The following is a 21,553-nucleotide window of genomic DNA, read 5'->3' as shown; positions in this document are numbered from 1 at the left end:
CCAATGGGAGGCTGGCCGAGGCTGGAGGACTGCAGACTTGGCTGCAGCATCCGCAGCCTCATTCCCAGGCACTCCTACATGTCCGGGAACCCACAGAAAGCTGACAGAACCGCCATTATCAGCGAAAGAATGGAGGTACTGCTGTATCCGTTGAATCAAGGGATGGACCGGATGGGGAGCTCCAACGCTCTGAAGAGCACTGAGTGAGTCAGTGCAGAGTACATACGATGAATGGCGGTGGCGGCGGGCATACGGAACGGCCTGATGGAGAGCAAAAAGCTCAGCCGTAAAGCTGGAACATTGGTCAAGGAGCCGGTATTTAAAGGTGGCGGCCCCGACGACAAAGGCACAGCCGACACCATCGTCAGTTTTGGAGCCATCGGTGTAAATAAAGGTGTGACCGGCAAGTCGAGCACGAAATTCGACAAACTGTGAGCAATACACTGCAGCCGGAGTACCCTCCTTCGGGAGTGAGCTGAGGTCGAGATGAATAGGAACCGGAGCCTGGAGCCAAGGTGGTGTCGGCCCCTCACCCTCACTGAAGGTGGTAGGGAGGGCGAAATCCAATTGTCGAAGCAGGCGACAGAAGTGGACTCCGGGGGGCAGCAGGGCAGACACATTCAACCCGTACCGACGGTCGAGAGAATCGGCGAAGAAGGACTTGTAAGAGGGGTGGTCAGGCATAGACAGCAGCCGGCAGGCATACCGACACAGCAGTATGTCACGCCGGTAGGTCAATGGTAACTCGGCAGCTTCAGCATAAAGACTCTCGACAGGACTAGTGTAGAAGGCTCCAGTCACAAAATGTATCCCCCGATGGTGGATAGAGTTGAGCCGGCGTAAGAGGGATGGCCGAGCGGACGATTAGACGAAGCTCCCATAATCCAGCTTCGATCGGACTATGGACCGATACAAGCGAAGCAGGACAGTGCGATCCGCTCCCCAAGATGAACCGCTAAGAACTCTGAGGACATTAAGGGAACGTGTACAACGGGCCGCCAAATAAGAGACCTGTGGAGACCAACAAAGTTTCCGGTCCAACGTGAGCCCTAGAAACTTAGTTGTGTCCACGAATGGGAGAACAACGGGACCGAGATGTAAGGATGGCGGAAGGAACGCTTTATATCGCCAAAAGTTGATACAAACCGTCTTCTCTTCAGAGAACCGGAAGCCATTTGCCACGCTCCATGAGTAGAGGCTGTCTAGACAATGCTGAAGGCAGTGCTCCAGGAGGCATGTTCTCTGGGCACTGCAGTAGATCGCGAAGTCATCGACAAAGAGAGAGATTGATCGCGATGGCAAAAAGGGCTACGCTCAAGACGGAGCCCTGAGGCAATCCGTTCTCCTGGAGGAAGACGTCAGACAATACGGAACCCACACGTACCCTAAACTTTCGATCCGTTAAAAAGGAATCAATAAAAAGGGGCAGACGACCGCGTAGGCCCCACTTGTGCATAGTGCGGAGGATACCTCCTCTCCAACAGGTATCATAAGCCTTCTCCAAGTCGAAGAACACGGCCACCGTTTGGCGCCTTCGCAAACAGTTGTTCATGATGAATGTCGACAAGGTCACAAGGTGGTCAACAGCGGAGCGGCGGCGACGAAAGCCGCATTGGACATTAGTAAGTAGTCGTCGAGATTCAAGAATCCAAACTAACCGAGCATGAACCATGCGCTCCATCACCTTACAGACACAGCTTGTAAGAGAAATGGGGCGGTAACTAGAAGGAAGGTGTCTATCCTTCCCAGGTTTGGGTATAGGAACAACAACGGCGTCACGCCAACGCATGGGGACTTGACCTTCGGTCCAGACGCGATTGTAGGTACGAAGAAGGAAGGTTTTGCCCGCCGGAGAAAGGTGTGCCAGCATCTGAACGTGAATGGCATCTGGCCCCGGAGCAGAGGACCGGGACAGTGCAAGCGCACGTTCGAGTTCCCGCATAGTAAAGGGGGCATTGTAAGTTTCCAGATTCAGCGAGTGGAAGGAAGGTCGCCGAGCCTCGTCTGCCTCTTTCCGGGGAAGGAAGGCAGGATGGTAATGGGCGGAGCTTGAAACCTCCGCGAAAAAGCGGCCAAAGGCGTTGGAGACAGCCACAGGATCAACAAGGACCTCATTACCTGAGGTCAGGCCAGGTACCGAGGAGTGGGCCTTAATGCCCGACAGCCGGCGCAGGCTACCCCAAACGACGGACGAGGGAGTAAAACTGGTAAAGGAGCTCGTGAAAGAGGCCCAACAAGCTTTTTTGCTGTCTTTGATGACTCTACGGCATTGCGCTCGGAGCCGTTTGTATTCAATACAATTCGCCAACGTAGGATGGCGGCGAAAGGTGCGTAAAGCACGTCGTCGAGCACGGAAGCGTCCCTACAAGCCTCATTCCACCAGGGGACGGAAACGCGACGTGAAGAAGAAGTAGTACGAGGTATGGAACGTTCGGCAGCATTGATAATAACAGCCGTGAGGTATTCGACCTGACTGTTACAACTGGAAAAATCGTGGTCCGGAAAGGTCGCCAGGGAGGAGTAAAGTCCCCAGTCAGCTTTCAGTATGTTCCAGCTCGACGGGCGTGGGGATGGGGTGTGGTGCAGGAGACGAACGACACAGGGGAAGTGGTCGCTCGAATAGGTGTCAAAAAGGACATACCACTCGAACCGACGGGCAAGAGTGGTAGAACAGATCGAGAGGTCCAAGTGGGAGTAGGTATGAGTAGAGTCCGAGAGGAAAGTCGGGGCGCCGGTATTGAGGCAGACAAGATTGAGATGGTTGAAGACATCCGCCAAGAGTGAGCCTCTTTGACAGGATGCAGGAGAGCCCCAAAGAGGATGATGAGCATTGAAGTCGCCAAACAATAAGAACGGCGGGGGAAGCTGATCGATCAGGTGCATCATGTCAGCCCGACTAACAGCAGATGACGGTGGAGTGTAGATGGTACAAACTGAAAAAGTAAAAGCAGAAAGAGTAATGCGGATAGCTATTGCTTGGAGTGGGGTGGTCAATGGGATGGGATGGTAATAGACATCGTCCCGAACGAGCAACATGACCCCACCATGAGCTGGCATACCGTCCACAGGGGTGAGGTCATACCGCTCCGAGGTATGGTGGGAAAAGGCAATATGGTCAGTCGGGCGCAACTTGGTTTCCTGGAGACCAAGGACGAGCGGACAGTGCAGGCGGAGGAGCAGTTGTAATTCCTCCCGATTAGATTGAATACCTCTTATGTTCCAATGAAACAACGCCATTGCTAGTCAAAAAGTTGGAGGAACGAGACGGGGGAAGAGCTGGTCACCTCGATGGCCGCGGAGGGCCAGGTTGCGAGGGAACAACGCTGCAACCGACGGGAGGCGGATCCGGTTCCATCGACTCGTCGCCAGCTGCGGCCTCTGTCCCTGATTGTGTAGGAAGGGGTGCATCATTTGCCGACGAAAGGCCGGCGGAGCGCCTGGCAGCAGAGCGTCACGGCGAAACTGAGGACGGCCGGGAGCAGCGACTCACGGATGAAGCATCAGATGAAACGCGCCGGGGTGGAGAGGGGGATAGAGACCTCTTCTTGGAGGCCTTCTTGGAAGGCCGAGGAGGCACCGAGATGGTGGGCTGGACCCGAAGAAGGTCCTCACGCGCGGGGTCCGTTTTGGAACGCCGGACCTTGGAAGCTGGGGTCCGGAACGTTTCCCCGATGGACGCCTGAGAAGAGGATCGCTTCTCAGGTGGCATGGGGGGAGGAGGAGGAGGATGGGTGGCCCCTGGGGCAGAGGGGGTGGGGGCCATGGGGGAGGAGGATTTGGAAGGGAGGGATTTGGGAGGCGGAGGCAGAGCCCCCTGATGGGCAGAGGAGGCAGAGGGGGGACAGGATAGGGGTGAGGATACCGCGGAAGGAGTGGACACAACTGAAGCAAATGAAGTGGTCAGTGACACGGGATGAAGGCGGTCATACCTCTTCCTGTCCTCAGAATAAGAGAGCCGATCCAAAGTTTTGATTTCTTGTATCTTCTTCTCCTTCTGATAGGCGGGGCAGTCTGGGGATCTAGGCGAGTGGACGCCAGGACAATTAATGCACAGAGGTGGTGGGGTGCAAGTATGTTCCTCACGAAGAGGACGTCCACAATCGCCACAAAGGGGCTCAGCCTCACACCGGGACGACATGTGCCCAAAGCGCAAACACCTAAAACAGCGCATAGGAGGCGGGACGTAAGGTCGCACGTCGCACTGGTAGCACATCACCTTGACCTTCTCCGGGAGAACGTCCCCCTCGAAGGCGAGGATAAAGGCCCCGGTGTCGATGCGACGGTCTTTGGGGCCGCGCTGGACTCGCCGGACGAAATGCACGCCGCGGCGCTCCAGGTTGGCCCTGAGCTCCTCATCAGATTGTAGCAGGAGGTCACGATGAAAAATAACCCCCTGCGTCCTATTTAGTGCCAGATGTGGGACAATGGATACTGGGATGTCCCCTAGGCGGTCGCACGCCTGGAGTGCCGCCGACTGTGTGGCAGAGGTGGTCTTGATAAGAACGGACCCTGATCGCATCTTGCTGAGAGCCTCAATTTCCCCGAAGACGTCCTCAATGTGCTGAACAAAGAACATGGGCTTGGAGGTGGCGAACGTCCCCCCATCGGTTCGAGAACAGACCAAATAGCGGGGGAAGTACTTCGCCCTAAGCTGGCGGGCCTGTCCCTCCTCCCATGGAGTGGCCAAGGGGGAAAGGGCAGGAGAACCAGAACTAGAAACGGTACCTTTTCTTTTGAAAGACTCGGCTGCAGAGCGACCTGATACGTGTTGACGTTTCATCTGCGAAACGTCCGCCCCGATACCACCCACTCCGACCAGGGGCTCTCCCCACGGGCGCCACCCAGCCGCAGCAAGGGCCACATGGCAGGATGACCATTGCCGGGAGTCCTGATGCCGCAAGGAGACGGGCATCTACTCCTTGGCCTACGTGGGGAGGGTGCAGCGCAGGTATTGGCAGTACGATCCCTGTGTTGTCAGGGTGCTACAACCTAGAGGGTACATGACGACCCCACCACAACGGGCTGGCTACCGTGCTGGATTTCTGGTGCCATGGAAAGTCCATCATGATCGCTGGTGCAGATGGAGATGCGCTATGGGCGTAACGTGGACAACCCATCAGGCGTTTAGGCCCAATTTGAGGAATAGCGGGTATGGTTACAACGCCGGTGCAATGCTGAGTGCCAAGGTCTTAGTGCACTTAGGACCAGTGGTACACCATGTAAGGTGTCCTTCCCCAAAAGGCTCGTACTTCTGTAGAATTTTGAAAAATGGAGGTCAAACCCCAATGGGGACCATCACATAGAAGGCCGAAACGGTTGAAACTCCTTTTAGTCGCCTCTTACGACAGGCAGGAATACCTCGGGCCTATTCTTACCCCGGACCCGCAGGGGGAGCACGAGGAAATGACAACCATCGTCAATGACTTGTAGAAAATGCAGAAAAGACACAAAACGTATCTGCAGAGACCTAGCCGCATCTGTGGTATTAGATACGACGATCTTGCAGAACGTAGCTGGAAGTTTCCTATTCTGAACAAGCCATAGAAAGTTGGATGGTCGGCGACAGCCGAACGTAAGCACAGTAGCATAAGTTTTGTTTAGTTATAATAGTGTTAAGGACAACAATCATTTCTTTAGATTTTTTTTGTGATTCACTATGGTAGTTAGCATAATAACTTCTCACATTACTCTTAGTCGTAAGAGTTAGGTATTGCTAGAATTTCACTGTACAAGTATTTCTTCGTCACATGTATCAAATTTATAGATGTACAGATGGTCATTCCAGAGCTGACCAATTACAGTTGTTGAGAGTAGGAGTGAACCGACTTCACGACGGAAACTTCATTGTTTATTTGAGTCCCATTTCTCGTAAGTTAATATGTTCTCATAGCAGTTTTGCAGTTTTCACAGCACAAGAGAATCAGGTGTCACAACAACGATAGAATTTTATGTCTTCGAGTCCGACACAAGTGCACGAGTACTAGGGACGGAATTCTCGTAACATCTTGGAGTTCAGCTACAATCAAATTTCTTCTGCTGCTGCTATTTTGTCTAAAACTGACATGGTGAGATCGTGGCTTTGTACAATTAATTTATTAATCAAATTTGTTCTGTTTATTGTGTTTGCTTTGCAGTAAACGCCCTTGTACGATCCGGTATACAATTCATAGCAACAATGTGAGAGGGGCTTCGTTGAGACTAGTTTGCGAGACCCATGGTGGTATTTTGCAGGATGGTCGTGTATTGCCCTCTTTAGAGGCGTGTTGACTTAGATGTTTCCCCTGTGGTTTGTGACCGTTGTCCAGTGCAGTGTGTCTTCGCTCATCGCCAGTGGCGTCATGTATTGGTGACGTGTTTTTCGTCTAGGGATATAGCCTTTGGTTTGATGCTTCTCGCGAATGGGATATTTTATTCGAGTATGGTTACACAGATGAGCTATCGCGTCTTATGCAATTGTTGTTCACTGTGGTTATTCGTTTGTGATTTTCGCATGTGGTTTTCCACACTATTGTGGGATGAAATTCGTGTGGGATTTCACGAGTGGTTCGCATGCGCCTTAATGGTAGATCTTGGGCGATAGTTTGTACTATATGGCATGAGCAGGGAACGTACGAGTCACTTTGCTATGTTTTTACAGAGTGAGCTAGACACACCATCAATTTATGAGAAAGAGAACGAAAGAAATGTAGCCTTGCAGTCAAATATCGATAATACTTTAGGCTTTTTTATGTTTGTTTCAGCAGGGGGAGTGCACAATTTGTACACCAACCTGAGAAATTTTTGTACCAGTTTCAGCAAAAAGAGAATTCCGCAGCAGAATTGTTTTGCCCACATAGCACAGAGAGCAGATTGGTGACGTCGGCACTCATCGAGGTCCAAGCCATAACCAGCGTTAGTGCTACCATAACGACTAAGTAATGGGGAAGTAATCTCTAATACCTTCAGAAGTTAGTACATCTTTTATAGTAATTGCATTGCATGAATAAGTAGTAGACTTATATGGCGTGAGAGTGATTGAAGTGAATGTATAATCTAAGCCAGCTTAGTACTTTGGTTTGCATAAAAGGCTGTGGGAAATTAACACTACACTATCATACATTCCATCGTCATGCCCCACCACTACTTATGGTTGTAACGAATTAGACACGAAAAATTAATCATTTAAAATTATTGCTGTAATATAATCAAAGAATAATTGTAGAATAGAATCATATTTATTTTTGTCTTAAGAGCTCTGTAAGCCATTTTATTTTTTTTTATTTTCGTGAGGTAATCATGTAAATGAACCCTTTGCAGTTACGTTATAGTTCTCTCTGTATTTGTCCTTTTAACATATTTGTGAAAACACCGCACTAAGCCCACATGTAAGCATTATGCAGTTTACGGGAGCTGAGTGGATGGTGACATATCAGGCAGTTGGGCAGACAGTACACCAAGGAGTAGAGCAGCGCAGTCAAGGTCGTCTGCCAGCTCTGAGAGCTGGGCAAGGGGGGGGGGGGGCGGGGGGGGGGGCAACTGGCTGCAGGCGGTGGTGACCAACGTAGCAACAGCAGGGCAGTTGGTCGACATGATGTCATCGGGCTATGTGAATGGAGGCAGGTGCAGACAAACCTGCTGTCAAAGGGCAGGTGCCCTGGCGGCAAGCGACTACTTTCACCACTGCTTCCGGCTTCCAAGGTCATGTGGTACCTACTACTGAATGGAAGGGGCAGAGCTGCTGAGCACTGAATGGAGAAACTTACGTCTCTGGAGACATGGGACGCTTCAATTGGCGATGGCAGATGGTGATTCATCTCAAACCTGTGTCCATATGCTGACTGGCTCATCCCATGAACGTTTTCAATGATGACAATGCAATGTTGACTACCACATCATCCAATGCCAGTGATTGCTGCCCACACATAAGGAGGAGGTCCTGCCACACACAAGGCTGCTGCCTGTGCTGCACATGCCGAGTAAAAGGGGTAACGCATCCTGGCCAGCTCATCCCACATAGCTGCCACATCTAACCTGTTTCTGTAGTGCTGTGTTTATTCGTGTGACAATTGTAATTTTTTGAAAAAATTGGACTCCCTAAAGACCTTTGAGAAGAGAGCTGTAGCAGGTATTTGTTGTTTTCATTAATTTGTTTTATATGTGCCTAGATGTTTTCATTTTTACAAGACTACATGCATTTTCTGTGTTTTCTTACTAAGCTTTATTTTTTTCTTAATTAACTCATGTATTATTTATGTTTTGTGTAATGATTCACTTGTTTTATGTCACTTATATGTTCTTTTGTTGTGTTGAGACTTACATCAGTGTACTAAAGGAACAGACTGACACATGTTAAAGAAATAGGCTGAACAGATGACACATGCCTCAAGGTTCTTTGATATTGGATGAGTGTGAGAATGTTTGTGGTCAATGTCCTGTCAAGGAATGAATGCAGCCGTGTGTATAATTGAGCGGGGGTACTAATTTTCTATGGAGCAGAGAATCATCAAGACAACAATAATATATTCTGGTTAGGAAATAACCTTCTCTTGCCACAATTTCAGGATGAATGAGTAGATAAATGTCTGCATGACCCTGTAACTGTTTAGTAATTGTCATCAAAGTCTGGGTATACAAGAATATAACCCAATGGTACACCTATTACATTTTTTTTCTCACTTCAGTTTTTCTAGACATGCAGCAGAGAGTGTACCCCTGGTTGAATGTCGTAAAGAGAGGGTATAACATTGTGCTGGGGTTTATGGCGAACAAAGATCGCTTCATGTTTATTTCTTTGATAATGACCCAACTAAGGTGTCACAATTTATTCTGTTCCATGTCACACTAACCATTTAAAAGTAAGACACTCCCCATGAACAAATCTGAGAGGAACAGGGAGGTTGTGAGAGATGGCAGGGCACTCTCACTTTTGATACTGTGTCATGCTGCTTAATGTTCATAGGGAAGGTGACCGTTATTACTTGACTGCTATATTTTATACGATCTGATATTATTCATGTGATGAAATTGTTGGCAGTAGTTAACGCTCTTGCTCGTGTGCTCTATTGAAGACATAGCGGTAGACTTTACGTGTGTTTGAAGGAAGAGGGTGCCGAGTTAACTGACAGCAGTAAACGCATATGGTTTACCGAGCGACCGCCAAGTCCCTCGGTCTGATTGTGCAGACACATTGGGTGGTGCTGGTTGGTCGGCGGCCGCGTCCAAGTAGGCTGACTAGCGCCCAGGAGTTGCTGCAGCTAAAAGTGGTGCATGTAACATCTGACGGCCGACAATAAAGCAGAGTATGGTCCCTTGTTAGGTAGAGAGCGGATGACACATCTGAGAGCTTCTGCGAATTACGTGGGACGGGGCCGTGGCTCTACCTGACATCTTGTGCATGTGGCTAGCGTATGATGAACATGTTTCAATACAAAAAAATGTTTAAGACTTGACCATGATAGCTAAGACTGTTGAAACCAGTTGTCTTGTAAAAAAACATGTTTTGTGCTATCTTGGCTTTTGAATGGTCTTTAACAATTAAAATAGATCGCCCTTCAATGCTCTCATAATGAGAAAATTAAATCTTCCTTGAACATCTCATATTGGTGCAACGTACTCTCACTTGGTTCAGTTGTAAACATTGAAAAGTTTATTGAAGATGCCAGGTCCGAGGAAAAAGCTGAGGCGCAGATTGATATTTGCAAAGAAAGTTTTACTTCAAAAAACCAAACTAATGGGTTTCAGATTGGAGTACGAATATAAAAAAGACATTTTTATAAAAATGACAAGTGGGCCTGACAAGTCAGTGGAAGTATTTGAAATGTGCTTTGGAATGAACATGAAAAATAATTTAATATGAACAGGACGCCATTAATAGTTACTTGATAGAACAGCCATACACAAGTCTATGAGGAAAAAAATTAAGAGAACATTATAAGAAGGGGAGAGCTTGGAAGGATATGTGCTAATTTATCTAGAAGTAAAAGTGATTTCAATGAAGTTTTAAAGATTAGGGTATATAAACAAATTATTGAAAACTTCGAGTGTGATAGATACCAGTATTTTTAGATCAGAAGATCAACCTGAGACTGGATTTGGTGAAAAAGACCAGTCACTTAAGATTGGCATATGATCCAAGAGAGACATACATCAAAAACATTTCTTCTCGACATGCATGCACAACCTCTGATGCTCGAAATGTTCATACCCATAAGTTACGCGACTTTCTAATTCCGTGCATATTCATTTTGAAACTAATGAAGGTATAGAGAGGTGACCTCTTCGTTGCATTTTAATTACTGAAGAGCGCAAAAACATAGAAAACATGTCTACATGAATAACTTGTATTTCACGGCGAAGTGTGCCATCGGTACCAGGTACAATATTCCGTTCAGTTCTCAATATTTAGGGAATATTCTGCCATTTAACTTGCGCTGCCGAAGAACAGATAATTGTGACAAACACAGACGGAGAATTTGAAGCAGCTGCCACAGGCATTTGCGATGAATAATTCAGAACTTTTGGCTTACGTTTCCACTGAATTCTTAATGCCGCTGTGGCTTTCATTCGTATACAATAAGAATCAATTCAAGTCACTTCTACAGAAATATCGAAACATGCACTATCTACGAGTAACTTCCCTCTTCTTGCTTCAGAAGCTTATGACCAGAAACTAACGACAATGACTAATAGCTGTCATAACGAAGAGATAAATGAGAAATACAGTAAATATCAAGGAATGGAATTTTGGAAGTAGTAGCGGGTAGAGGATGTAAAAATAAGCGACGTGTATAGTATCAGCGGCAATTGAGGGATTTATACCAAATAAACAAACAAACGACGGAGCTGATCCTCCTTGGCACACAAATCGGGTTAGAACACTGTTGCAGAAACAACGAAACAAGCATGCCAAATTTAAACAGACGCAATATCCCTAAGATTGGCGAACTTTTCCGATGATCGAAATTTAGCGCTTCAATGCGAGATGCCTATAACAGTTTCCACAACGAACTTTGTCTTGAAACCTGGCAGAAAATCCAAAGAGATTCTGGTCGTATGTGAAGTATGTTAGCGGCAAGAAATAATCAATACCTTCTCTGCGCGATAGCAGTGGAGATACTATCGAAGACAGTGCTACCAAAACAGAGTTACTAAACACAGGCTTCCGAAATGCCTTCACAAAAGAAGACAAAGTAAATATTCCAGAATTCGAATCGAGAACAGCTGCCAACATGAGTAAGGTAGAAGTAAATATCCTCGGAGTAGTGAAGCAACTTAAATCACTTAGTAAAAGCAAGTCTTCTGGCCCAGACTGTATCCCAATTAGGTTCTTTTTGGAGTATGCTGATGCATTAGCTCCATACTTAACAACCATATACAACCGTTCGCTTGAAGAAGGATCCGTACCCAAAGACTGGAAAGCTGCACAGGTCACACCAGTAGTCAAGAAAGGTAGTAGGAGTAATCCACTAAATTACGGGCCCATATCGTCAACTTCTATATGCAGCAGGATTTTAGAACATATATTGTGTTCGAACATTATGAATTACCTCGAAGAAAACGGGCTATTGACACACAGTCAACATGGGTTCAGAAAACACCATTCCTGTGAACCACAACTAGCTCTTTATTCGCATGAAGTGTTGAGTGCTATTGACAAGAGATTTCACATAAATTCCGTATTCCTGGATTTCCGAAAGGCTTTTGACACTGTACCACACAAGCGGCTCGTAGTGCAATTGCGTGCTTATGGAATATCGTCTCAGTCATGTGACTTGATTTGTGATTTCCTGTCAGAGAGATCACAGTTCGTAGTACTTGACGGAAAGTCATCGAGTAAAACACGAGTGATTTCTGGCGTTTCCCAAGGTAGTGTTATAGGCCCTTTGCTGTTCCTTATCTATATAAACGATTTGGGAGACAATCTGAGCAGCCGTCTTCGTTTGTTAGCAGATGATACTGTCGTTTATCGACTAATAAAGTCATCAGAAGATCAAAACAAACTGCAAAACGACCTAGAAAAAATATCTGAATGGAGCGAAACGTGGCAGTTGATCGTAAATAACGAAAAGTGTGAGGTCATCCACATGAGTGCTAAAAGGAACTCGAACTTCAGTTACACGATAAATCAGTCTAATCTAAAAGCCGTAAATTCAACTAAATACAATTACGAACAATTTAAATTGGAAGGAACACAAAAAAAAATGCTGTGGGGAAGGTTAATCAAAGACTGCGTTTTACTGGCAGGACACTTAGAAAATGTAACAGATCTACTAAGGAGACTGTCTACTTACGCCTGTCTGACCCCTTTTAGAATGCTGCTACGCGGTGTGGGATCATTACCAGATAGGACTGACGAAGTACATCGAAAAAATTCAAACAAAGGCAGAACGTTTTGTATTATCGCGAAATATGGAAGAGAGTGTCACAACAATGATACAGGATTTGGGCTGGAAATCATTAAAAGAAAGGCGTTTCTCGTTGTGACGGAATCTTCTCACGAAATTCCAATCACCAAATTTCTCCTCCGAATTCGAAAATATTTTGTTGACACCGACCTACATATGAAGGAACGATCACCACGATAAAATAAGGGAAATCAGAGCTAGAGTGTGTGTGTGTGTGTGTGTGTGTGTGTGTGTGTGTGTGTGTGTGTGTGTGTCTGTGAGTGTGTATTGTAACCTCCCCGTGAAAATATTAAAGTCAATGTTAAGAGAAATGTTGTCTTCCCACAAAAGTGAATAATAAAAATGAGCCAAGCGTAACCTCCTTGCAAAATTAAAGAATAATAATGGCCCAAATGTAAACTCCCACAAAATTAAGGAATGAAGATTGATCGTAAAACCACACAATATTGTTAATTAAATAATGAACCATGAACTGAATGTAACATCTGAACAGAAATAATTAAACCTGATAAATCTTATAAGGGCAGCTGCGCTGACCTTCGGCCCTGTGAAATAATTAAACCTGACAAATTCTTACCTCAGTAAAACTGCATCTATATCTGCTCTTATTTTTCGGCACAGCTCCGTGCAATGCTGGCCTACATTTAATTTTGTTTCTTGGAGGGAACGCATAGGAAATATTCTTTAAATTAAAATGAATCTTTTTCTTTAAAAAGTGGAAAAATTCTTTAAGTTGAAATGATTACTTTTCTTTAAAAGATTTACGTTATAAAAAAATTATTATTGGGGCATTTCTTGAACAGATTAATTACAATTAACAAACGTTGTTAGCTGAGCGCAATGCTGCTTCATTACCTTCAATAATAATACACATCGTCCACCACAATCCTGACCAGATTCGGAGTAACAGCATGCCGTCGACGCATAGCGACGCCTGCTCAGTACAACCGTCCGCTCGGTATAACTACTGCCGACTGACTTCTACTACAGACAGAGTACAACTCGCAACTGTCTACTCCCTCTTCCGTCTCGCCACACAGTAGCACTGTCGTCTCGCGCGGTCAAGCGCAGACTAGCAACGATAAATAACTCTCTGGTCAGAGACTGTCATGCCTCGTCATCGCTGGTAATGAATACATATGAAACGTACGCGTTTCAGTGTGTGTGCTTGATTAGAGATGAAAGCCTGAGAGACGTGTACTACAGTGACGTATTCTTTGCGGAGTTGATTGCATACTACCACTATAATGCCAAGAATGGCTCTGAGTGCTTGTCACAGACCTATTAAAATCGGATCTCACGCAACAAGTATGTTGATCGGCTGTCTTCCTCCTGAAGGACAAACCCACACACCTATTCCCGAGTGAGGACTCGACCCTCCGCCGGGACCAGCCTCCTGAAGCGCTGAATTCTACTGACGAATCCGGCTTACAAGGGGAGGCCGCCAATTGTGAAATTCAGATTCGATTCATACTGCGCATAAGAAAAGCTCATGGCCAGAGGTGTAATGTGGCAAAGCGCCAAGATGCACTTCTCAGCCGTTGTCGAGAAAATCGACAGTTAAAAGAAACCGTTGCGGTGAAATACTCTCTACGATTATTAAATTTCTACAGCATCGTGGCGCAGCGGTAAGCGCTCGGGTTCGTAATCCGAAAGTCGCCGGATCGAATCTCGCGCCATGCAATTTCTTTTTATAAACTATTAATGAATTGCTTATGCATGTTGGTGAAAGCGGATCGTTCTCCAATTGTACCATCTCCATTTTTCCGTTTTTTTTAACAGGGTGTACCAAAGCTCTCCCGTCCGCACTGATTTTCGACGATGTTATAAGTTGCGCTAGTGACCGCATCTACCTTCTTTCGAAGTTAGCAGGCAACTACGCTGTTATGCGGCGGCTAGTTTCGGCCCATTCAACATCTGTCCTTCAAGTGTAACGAGCGAGTAACGGAGTTTATATTTCATACATGCCGCAGCAAATTGTGTTCGTGGGGTCTCTATTCTAATTCGAACGTTTGACTTACGCTATACGTATTCGTTTCGGAATACCGTTTCTACGTCTTCCGTTAACTATACGTGGTTAACATTATGAAGACAATTAATAACATTTGTGAAACACAACTTTGTTTGCGGAAAACATATTAATGATGTTCGAAGTCGCCAGATTTTCCACGACAAACGACTTTCAACAACTTATTATATGCATTATTGTTGCAACTTATTGCCGGGAATTATATATATATACACATTTGAATTTAAAAAAAACAAATACTAAAAAAAAAAAAGTTGCATGTCGCGAGATTCGATTAGGCGACCTTCGGATTACGAACCCGAGCGCTTACCGCTGCGCCACGATGCTGTAGAAAAATATTAATCGTAGAGAGTATTTCACCGCAACGGTTTCTTTTAACTGTCGATTTTCTCGACAACGGCTGAGAAGTGCATCTTGGTGCTTTGCCACATTACACCTCTGGCCATGAGCTTTTATTATGCGCAGTATGAATCGAATCTGAATTTCACAATTGGTGGCCTCCCCTTGTTAGAGAAACCGAGACGGTCACTAGCCTGCAAGTCTTTATGCACTCTTGCGACAGTCTGAGAGGTGTTCACTACTTGACAACAAAGTACCAGTCTCTCGCAACTAGCATGATTTGTCAGCTTCACATATCCTACCTATCATGGTGGTGAAAGGCATCACAATATTTCAATGAAAATGCAGCGTCGACTTTTATTGTGCTGACTTTTTGTTCTCGTTATCTGGTATAAGCAGTTAGTTTAAGGAAAACCAATTGTGTTACGATTCAGTGTTACCGATTCTGACAATATTAGTGCAGTGATACATTGTGGTTTCTCCGTTAGGTCGTCTCACACGACAGAATTATTTTAATACTGCTCTCTTAATACGAGAGACGTTAGGGGGGGGGGGGTTATTTCGGAATTTTTTTGATTCTTTATGGGAATTATTTTATTGTTTGTGACGTTTTCTTTCTACATTTTTATATTTCTTTATTTTTAATGTCCAAAGACAGGTCTTTCTTTTTGTAACTTCTGATCCTGATGCTTAATATTTGAATTTGTTGGTTACTGAATGGATGCGTTAACAATGCACTTTAAATTTTAGCCAGTTTACTGCGCATTACTGAGCCTTTATAATATACTTGAGTAGCTATGTGTCATCCTATCGTCACTTTATTTGTTTCTCTTGCTCGTATACGGGCATCGTAATAAACACTGTATTTTACGTAATTTGTATGACTGCTTATGTTTTTCATATATGTATTTCAATCTATTTATTTTACATAGTTTAACATCCGTATACGCACTGTGTGGCTAGTTTTCCATGGCGTCTGGTTATCTTTTGCCACACTAGCGCAGCGTGTGCTTTCTGGTCTGTCATAGTAACATTTGTGTGAGCGTTAATCGGACCCACTGATCTGTGTTCAACTGATGCCGAGTTTGTACCTTTGCAAGCGCGGTCCTACGCTGTGCTGCTATATCGATGTCTGCCGGTGTGCTTAAGGTAGCATATGATTTTTTGACACAGTTGAAAAACGTCGCCAATGTACGTGTCATTTTCCATATATTTATTCACTTTCCTTTGAGTGCCTTACAGAGCATTAAATCGAGAGGTTATGAAAATTTGTTATGTTGCTAGTATGAGTAGACAATGAGTGCGCATGCATCTTCTTCTTCTTACTGTCTTTATCCTTTACTTCAATAACCTTCTGCTTCTTATGACATCTGCAGTTCAGCTTTTAGTGGCAGTGAGGTGGCTCGTGCCAAAGCAGTCCGTGCCAGGGCCAAGCGGGAAGGCAGGTCTCATAGGGGATGGCCAGCAGCGGCAAGCCCTAGCTTCCACATATATGCGAAAAACGTCGGCGAGGCGAAGGCGCTGCGAGGACGGCACCACGAGCTGAGACAGACACTACGGTTCCACAATGGGCAGTAGCCTGTGGGCGGCCGCACGTAGAAAGCAGTTTTTTCCCATGAAGTGTACGCTAGGTTTCAGGTTCGGCGAGAACTCTGAACAAGCTGTCTCCTCGTCCTTTCACTGCGCTGCAGGAGGAAGGCGCGTTCCGCACACCCCGCTGTGGAGGCGGCTCTCATGGAAGTCAAAATCTTAAGAATTTCCCAAGAGGGACTGTGGAATTCCTCCGCCGACCACTGCTGTTTAGTTCTGACCTTTTTAGAGAAATAACGAACTGAGCGTGAGAAATTTGTGACTTATTTAAGAGGCGAAAGAGAAATACTCATCGGCTTATACGCCATGACGTCAAAGGGGCGGTAGAAGACGCTCACCTGGCAGGTATACAAAATAACAACACGTGTGATTGGGCAGAATTTTTTTTCCGTTTTGTAATACAAACTCTTTCCGCTCTGCCCTCTGATTGGGAGAGAGCAGGTACTTCTGCTTGGTAATTAGCAAGTGCGGACCGGCCATCTGCCTTATCACACAGCCAATTAGAGAGTTTTCTGTTCAGCCTTCAGGTGTGACAAACTAAGCTTTGTTCATAACTGCAAGATTTGACAGTATGCTTGCTGGTTATGATCTCGGAAAGTGGAAAGGACTTTGAAAAATTTTCTTTTGTTCGTCCACCTTGGTGGACCAACGCCAATTAATTCAATTAAGCCGACCGGTGTGGCCGAGCGGTTCTACGCGCTTCAGTGTGGAACCGCGCGACAGCTACGACCGCAGGTTCGAATCCTGCCTCGGGCATGGACGTGTGTGATGTCTTAGGTTGGTTATGTTTAAGTAGTTCTTAGTTCTAGGGGACTGATGACCTCAGATGTTAAGTCCCATAGTGTTCTGAGCCATTTGAGCCAATTCGATTAAATTCATTCTAGTTTTTCTAATGGAGCTAAAGGTTCATGTTAAATGTCATCAACAGTTGCTGAAGTAGTGGTAAATGTCCATTTCTATGTGGCGAGAATAAATGGTATTGATTGAACGTAACATCTTGTTTCAGGTAGTAGCACCATTCATTCCTGAAATTTGTATGTTATGAATGCAGTGTTTGTTCAGGAACTTCACTCAGGATAATATAGTTTACTATTCCGTTAGAAGTTTTTCTTCACTTTTGTATTAAACTTTGCACAAGTTTAAAGATAGGTTTTGCTTTTGCTCTGGATGCATACAGTCGTCCTCCTTAACTTTTTTTTAAATTATGTTTTGATAGGATTTTCTCGGAAAATTATTTCAGCGTGGGCTACGTTTAGTCGTGCTTCAACCACCGCCAGATGAGTCCGTGAGCACAGACCCAATGTGCAGCACTCACGCCGCCACGGCCACGGCGCCGCAGTGCAGTCACTCGCTATGCTGAAGTACCGTTCAGCTCTGGCAGGGTAAGGAAGTCAGGTGGCAAGACTTTCGGGTCAACAGTTCTTCTTTTCTCTTCAAGGCGTGAACAATTACGTTAACATCTGTAACGCACATTCGTTGTTACTCAGGAAGAAAAATTTGTCTCTTGAACGAGAAGTAGGAAATCTGTTGCTTTCTATTTCTTCCTTTTCCGTATCGAAACGCACGCAATTAAATCAATTATATTCATTCTTGTTTTTCTAATGGAGCTGATGGTTCATGTTTAATAAGATCACCAGTTGTTGAAGTTAAGTTCAATACCAACTTTTATGTTCAAATATTCAAATGTGTCTGAATACCTAAGGGACCAAACTGCTGAGGTCATAAGTCCCTAGACTTACACACTACCTAAACTACCTTATGCTTAGAACAGTACGCACATCCACGTCAGAGGGAGGACTCGAACCTCCGGCGGGAGTCGCCGCCCACTCCATCACATGGTGCCTCTAACCACGCGACCACTCCGGGCGGCTAATTTTATGTAGCGAGAATAAATGGTATTGATTGAACGTAACATCTTGTTTCAAGTAGTAGCACCATTAATCCCTGATATTTGTATGATATGAATTCCGCTTGAAGGAAGTACCAATTTGAAGTCACATAAGTCAGATGGATTGTGATGAAGTACTCCATTTAAATTCATGTAAGTCAAATGCGTTATTAAGAAGTACTAAAATTTATGTAAGTCGGATGCGTTATTACAAATAGGACCAGAAGCAATTTGTGCTTAATGCCGGATCTTAAATTAAGTGTCACGGGGTCAGACAACGCTTTAGGTGTGGTGTCCAGATCCTTGACTGGGATTTTCAGACATTCAACTTGAGGGGAGTGGTGGTGGTATTCCACACATGCACACACGAGTCAGACGACAGTTCATAAAATAATCACTCCAACCGGTATTTGACACACTTTTGTAAGCTTCCAGTTCCTTCAGTTGCAACCAGAACTTTAATAAAATGACAAAGGTGATGTACATCAGAGCACTGGTAGGAGTTAATTGATTTATTCATTCTTAATATCACATGACAAAAAATGGCTAAATAAACCCCCCAAACATTTAAATCTGACTAACGCTTTCAACAGTACGCGGTGTACGGTTAACAAAGTGATCAGCTGGGGATAAACACACCACACTAACCAGAACTAATCGCTTTATCTGTCTTCATAAATGTGAATCTGTGGTATGACCTAAAAACTATGCTACTATCAAGCATCTATACTCTACTATTACATAAAGAAAAATATGGTTCCAAAGGACAGGGTGCTGAGAAGCATATATTGCAGCCCTACGCCATAGCAGGGAATACTTTGCCCTTCTGCAGGTGAGGGCAGCACAGCACGAGGTGCTCGCCGACTGCAGTCACGGACAGCGGCAATCTGTTAGTAACTGCGCGCGCCTGGAAATAAGCAAGTACGCGGTCTCGCGTTCGGTTGATTCGGAACGCAGATTCTTCCCTAGAAGCCTTTGAAACCCCGTGGGTCCAGTGTGCGTGTGGACCCGTTTCCTGGTCTGCCAAACGAATTTCACTCCCTCACACGACTATGTATGACGGAATATGTCAAACATTTACACGGCTGACTCAAAGCAAATAAGTACACCCATACATAACTCGTTGTGTGCAACCTAGAAAAGGACACAAGTCTCACTGTTTAGGTAAATATCTGCCATTCTTTACTAGCAAAGCACCAGTACAAAAGTCCCCTTCTCTTTCTCCACAGCTTTCCTCCGCAGCTCGGTAGCATAGCACATTAGCATGCTTAGACTACACCCTCTTTAGCACAAGCCAATCACGAGCTGGAGTTCGGCATTCGAAGCTGGGAGAGTGCCCCCCTGCTCTGCATACACAGATCTGACCAACCAGCGACTTCAAAAATTAATTGGGAGAATAGGGAAGAAGATTCATTCTCATGCTCTCTTTCCCATGCGTTTACGCCATGTCGTTGCTAATGTAAATGTCGTGTGCCTAGGGCCTCCCATCGGATCGACTGTTCGCCAGGTGCAAGTCTTTCAATTTGACGCATTGATGGGAATCAAATGATGATGATTAAGACAATACAACACCCAGTCCCTGAGCGGAGAAACTCTCTGACCCAGCCAGGAATCGAACCCTAGCCCTTAGGATTGACATCCTGTCATGCTGACCACTCAGCTACCACGGGCGGACATGTCTTTGCTAAAATCATGACTTGGATGGAACCACAGCCTCCCATAAAAAGTTCATTATCTCCCCTGTTGCATACATTTTGAACTTTCCAAAGAACAGCAATAAACTCGCTAAAAGCCTCGTGCCTTCACAAATACGTTTTGTAGCAGAGTCTGCACACCTGGGCGCTCCTTCCCTGTCCCACGGAATTCGCAGAATCCTTCAGATGTCTCATCCGCTTTCTACCTATCAAGGGCCCATACTCTGCTTTATTGCCGGCCATCAGATGTTACATTTGCCACTGATAGTTACATCAACTCCTGGACGCTAGTCAGCCTACCTGCACATGGCCACCAACCAAACATTGCCACCCAATGTGTCTGCACAATGAGAGCAGGGGACTTGGCTGTTGGCAAACGTTTTTCAGTAGTCAACAGAAAAAAGTTCCCCTTGGCTCTCAGTTGCCATACACTTTTAGTGTTGTTAGTTAACTCGGCACCCTCTTCCTTCAAACACAGGCTATCTGCCTCGTGCCTTGTCTCCAGAGACGTAAGTTCCTCCATGCAGTGCTCAGCAGCTCTGCCCCTTCCATCCATCAGTAGGTCCCACGGCACCTTGGAAGCCTGAAGCAGCGGCGAAAGTAGTCGCTTGCTGCCTGTGCACCGCCCTTTGACAGCTCGTGGCGCACCGAGGTTTGTCTGCACCTGCCTCCATTCACATAGCCCGATGACATCATGTCGACCAGCTGCCCTGCTGTTGTTATGTGGGTCACTGCCGCCTGCAGCCGCTGCCCCCCCCCCCCCCCCCCTCCAGCTTACAGAGCTGGCAGACGATCTCGACTGCGGTGCTCTACTCCTTGGCACACTGTCTGCCCAGCTGCTGTCACAAAGCGGCACCTGTGAGTCAACGGTTTGTGGAAAGTAACATTCCTGAAAAGGACTTGTCTGCTCGGAGTGCTGACCTTTTGGTATACAGTACGTCAGAACATCGACCTTGCTCCATATCCCAGTGCCCAACAGCACCACTTTCTCTGGTTTCAGCTCTTGAGGAAGAATGGGCTGCAATTCCTCTGGACGTCCAGACAGGTCGCTGAAATACGACGAAATGTTGGCACATCCATATTAATGCCCATTTATAGGTGTCTGGATGCTTTTGATCAGATAGTGTATTAATATGTATTTCCTAAGTCTGATTTATCACACGTAACACGCATATTTCACTCTTTTTTGAAGTAAGAGAAGAGAGTGAATCATCTAAAAAGATCGAAATGTTGCAGTTAAATCTTTCAAAACACCATTGTTTCTGTTCACATCCGACATGAACTCAGTATGAGAGGGGATCAAAATCCCGTCTGGGCATTCTAATTTGGGTTGTCTGCAATTACCTTGGTCAGTTTTCTGGCACTTCTTTGTCCATATCATCTATTCATATGTCACCATCATATTCAACAGTGAAGTAATATGGAACCCTTATCTCCCGCCCCCCCCCCCCTCCCACATCCTCCCCCCCCCCCCCAAACACACACACACTTTATTCATCATCAAAGTTTCAGCTTTCAGATTTTAGCTCTCCAACAAACTTTCGTAACTGTACAAACTGAGTGAACAGGAATGGTCCAAGTTTGTTGCTGAAGACACATATAGGATGTTTTCCCTGATCCTTGTTAAACT

This window comes from Schistocerca americana, chromosome 2 (genome assembly GCF_021461395.2).
Source record: "Schistocerca americana isolate TAMUIC-IGC-003095 chromosome 2, iqSchAmer2.1, whole genome shotgun sequence".
Classification (NCBI taxonomy): domain Eukaryota; kingdom Metazoa; phylum Arthropoda; class Insecta; order Orthoptera; family Acrididae; genus Schistocerca; species Schistocerca americana.
Note: the sequence above shows the minus strand (reverse complement) of the source record.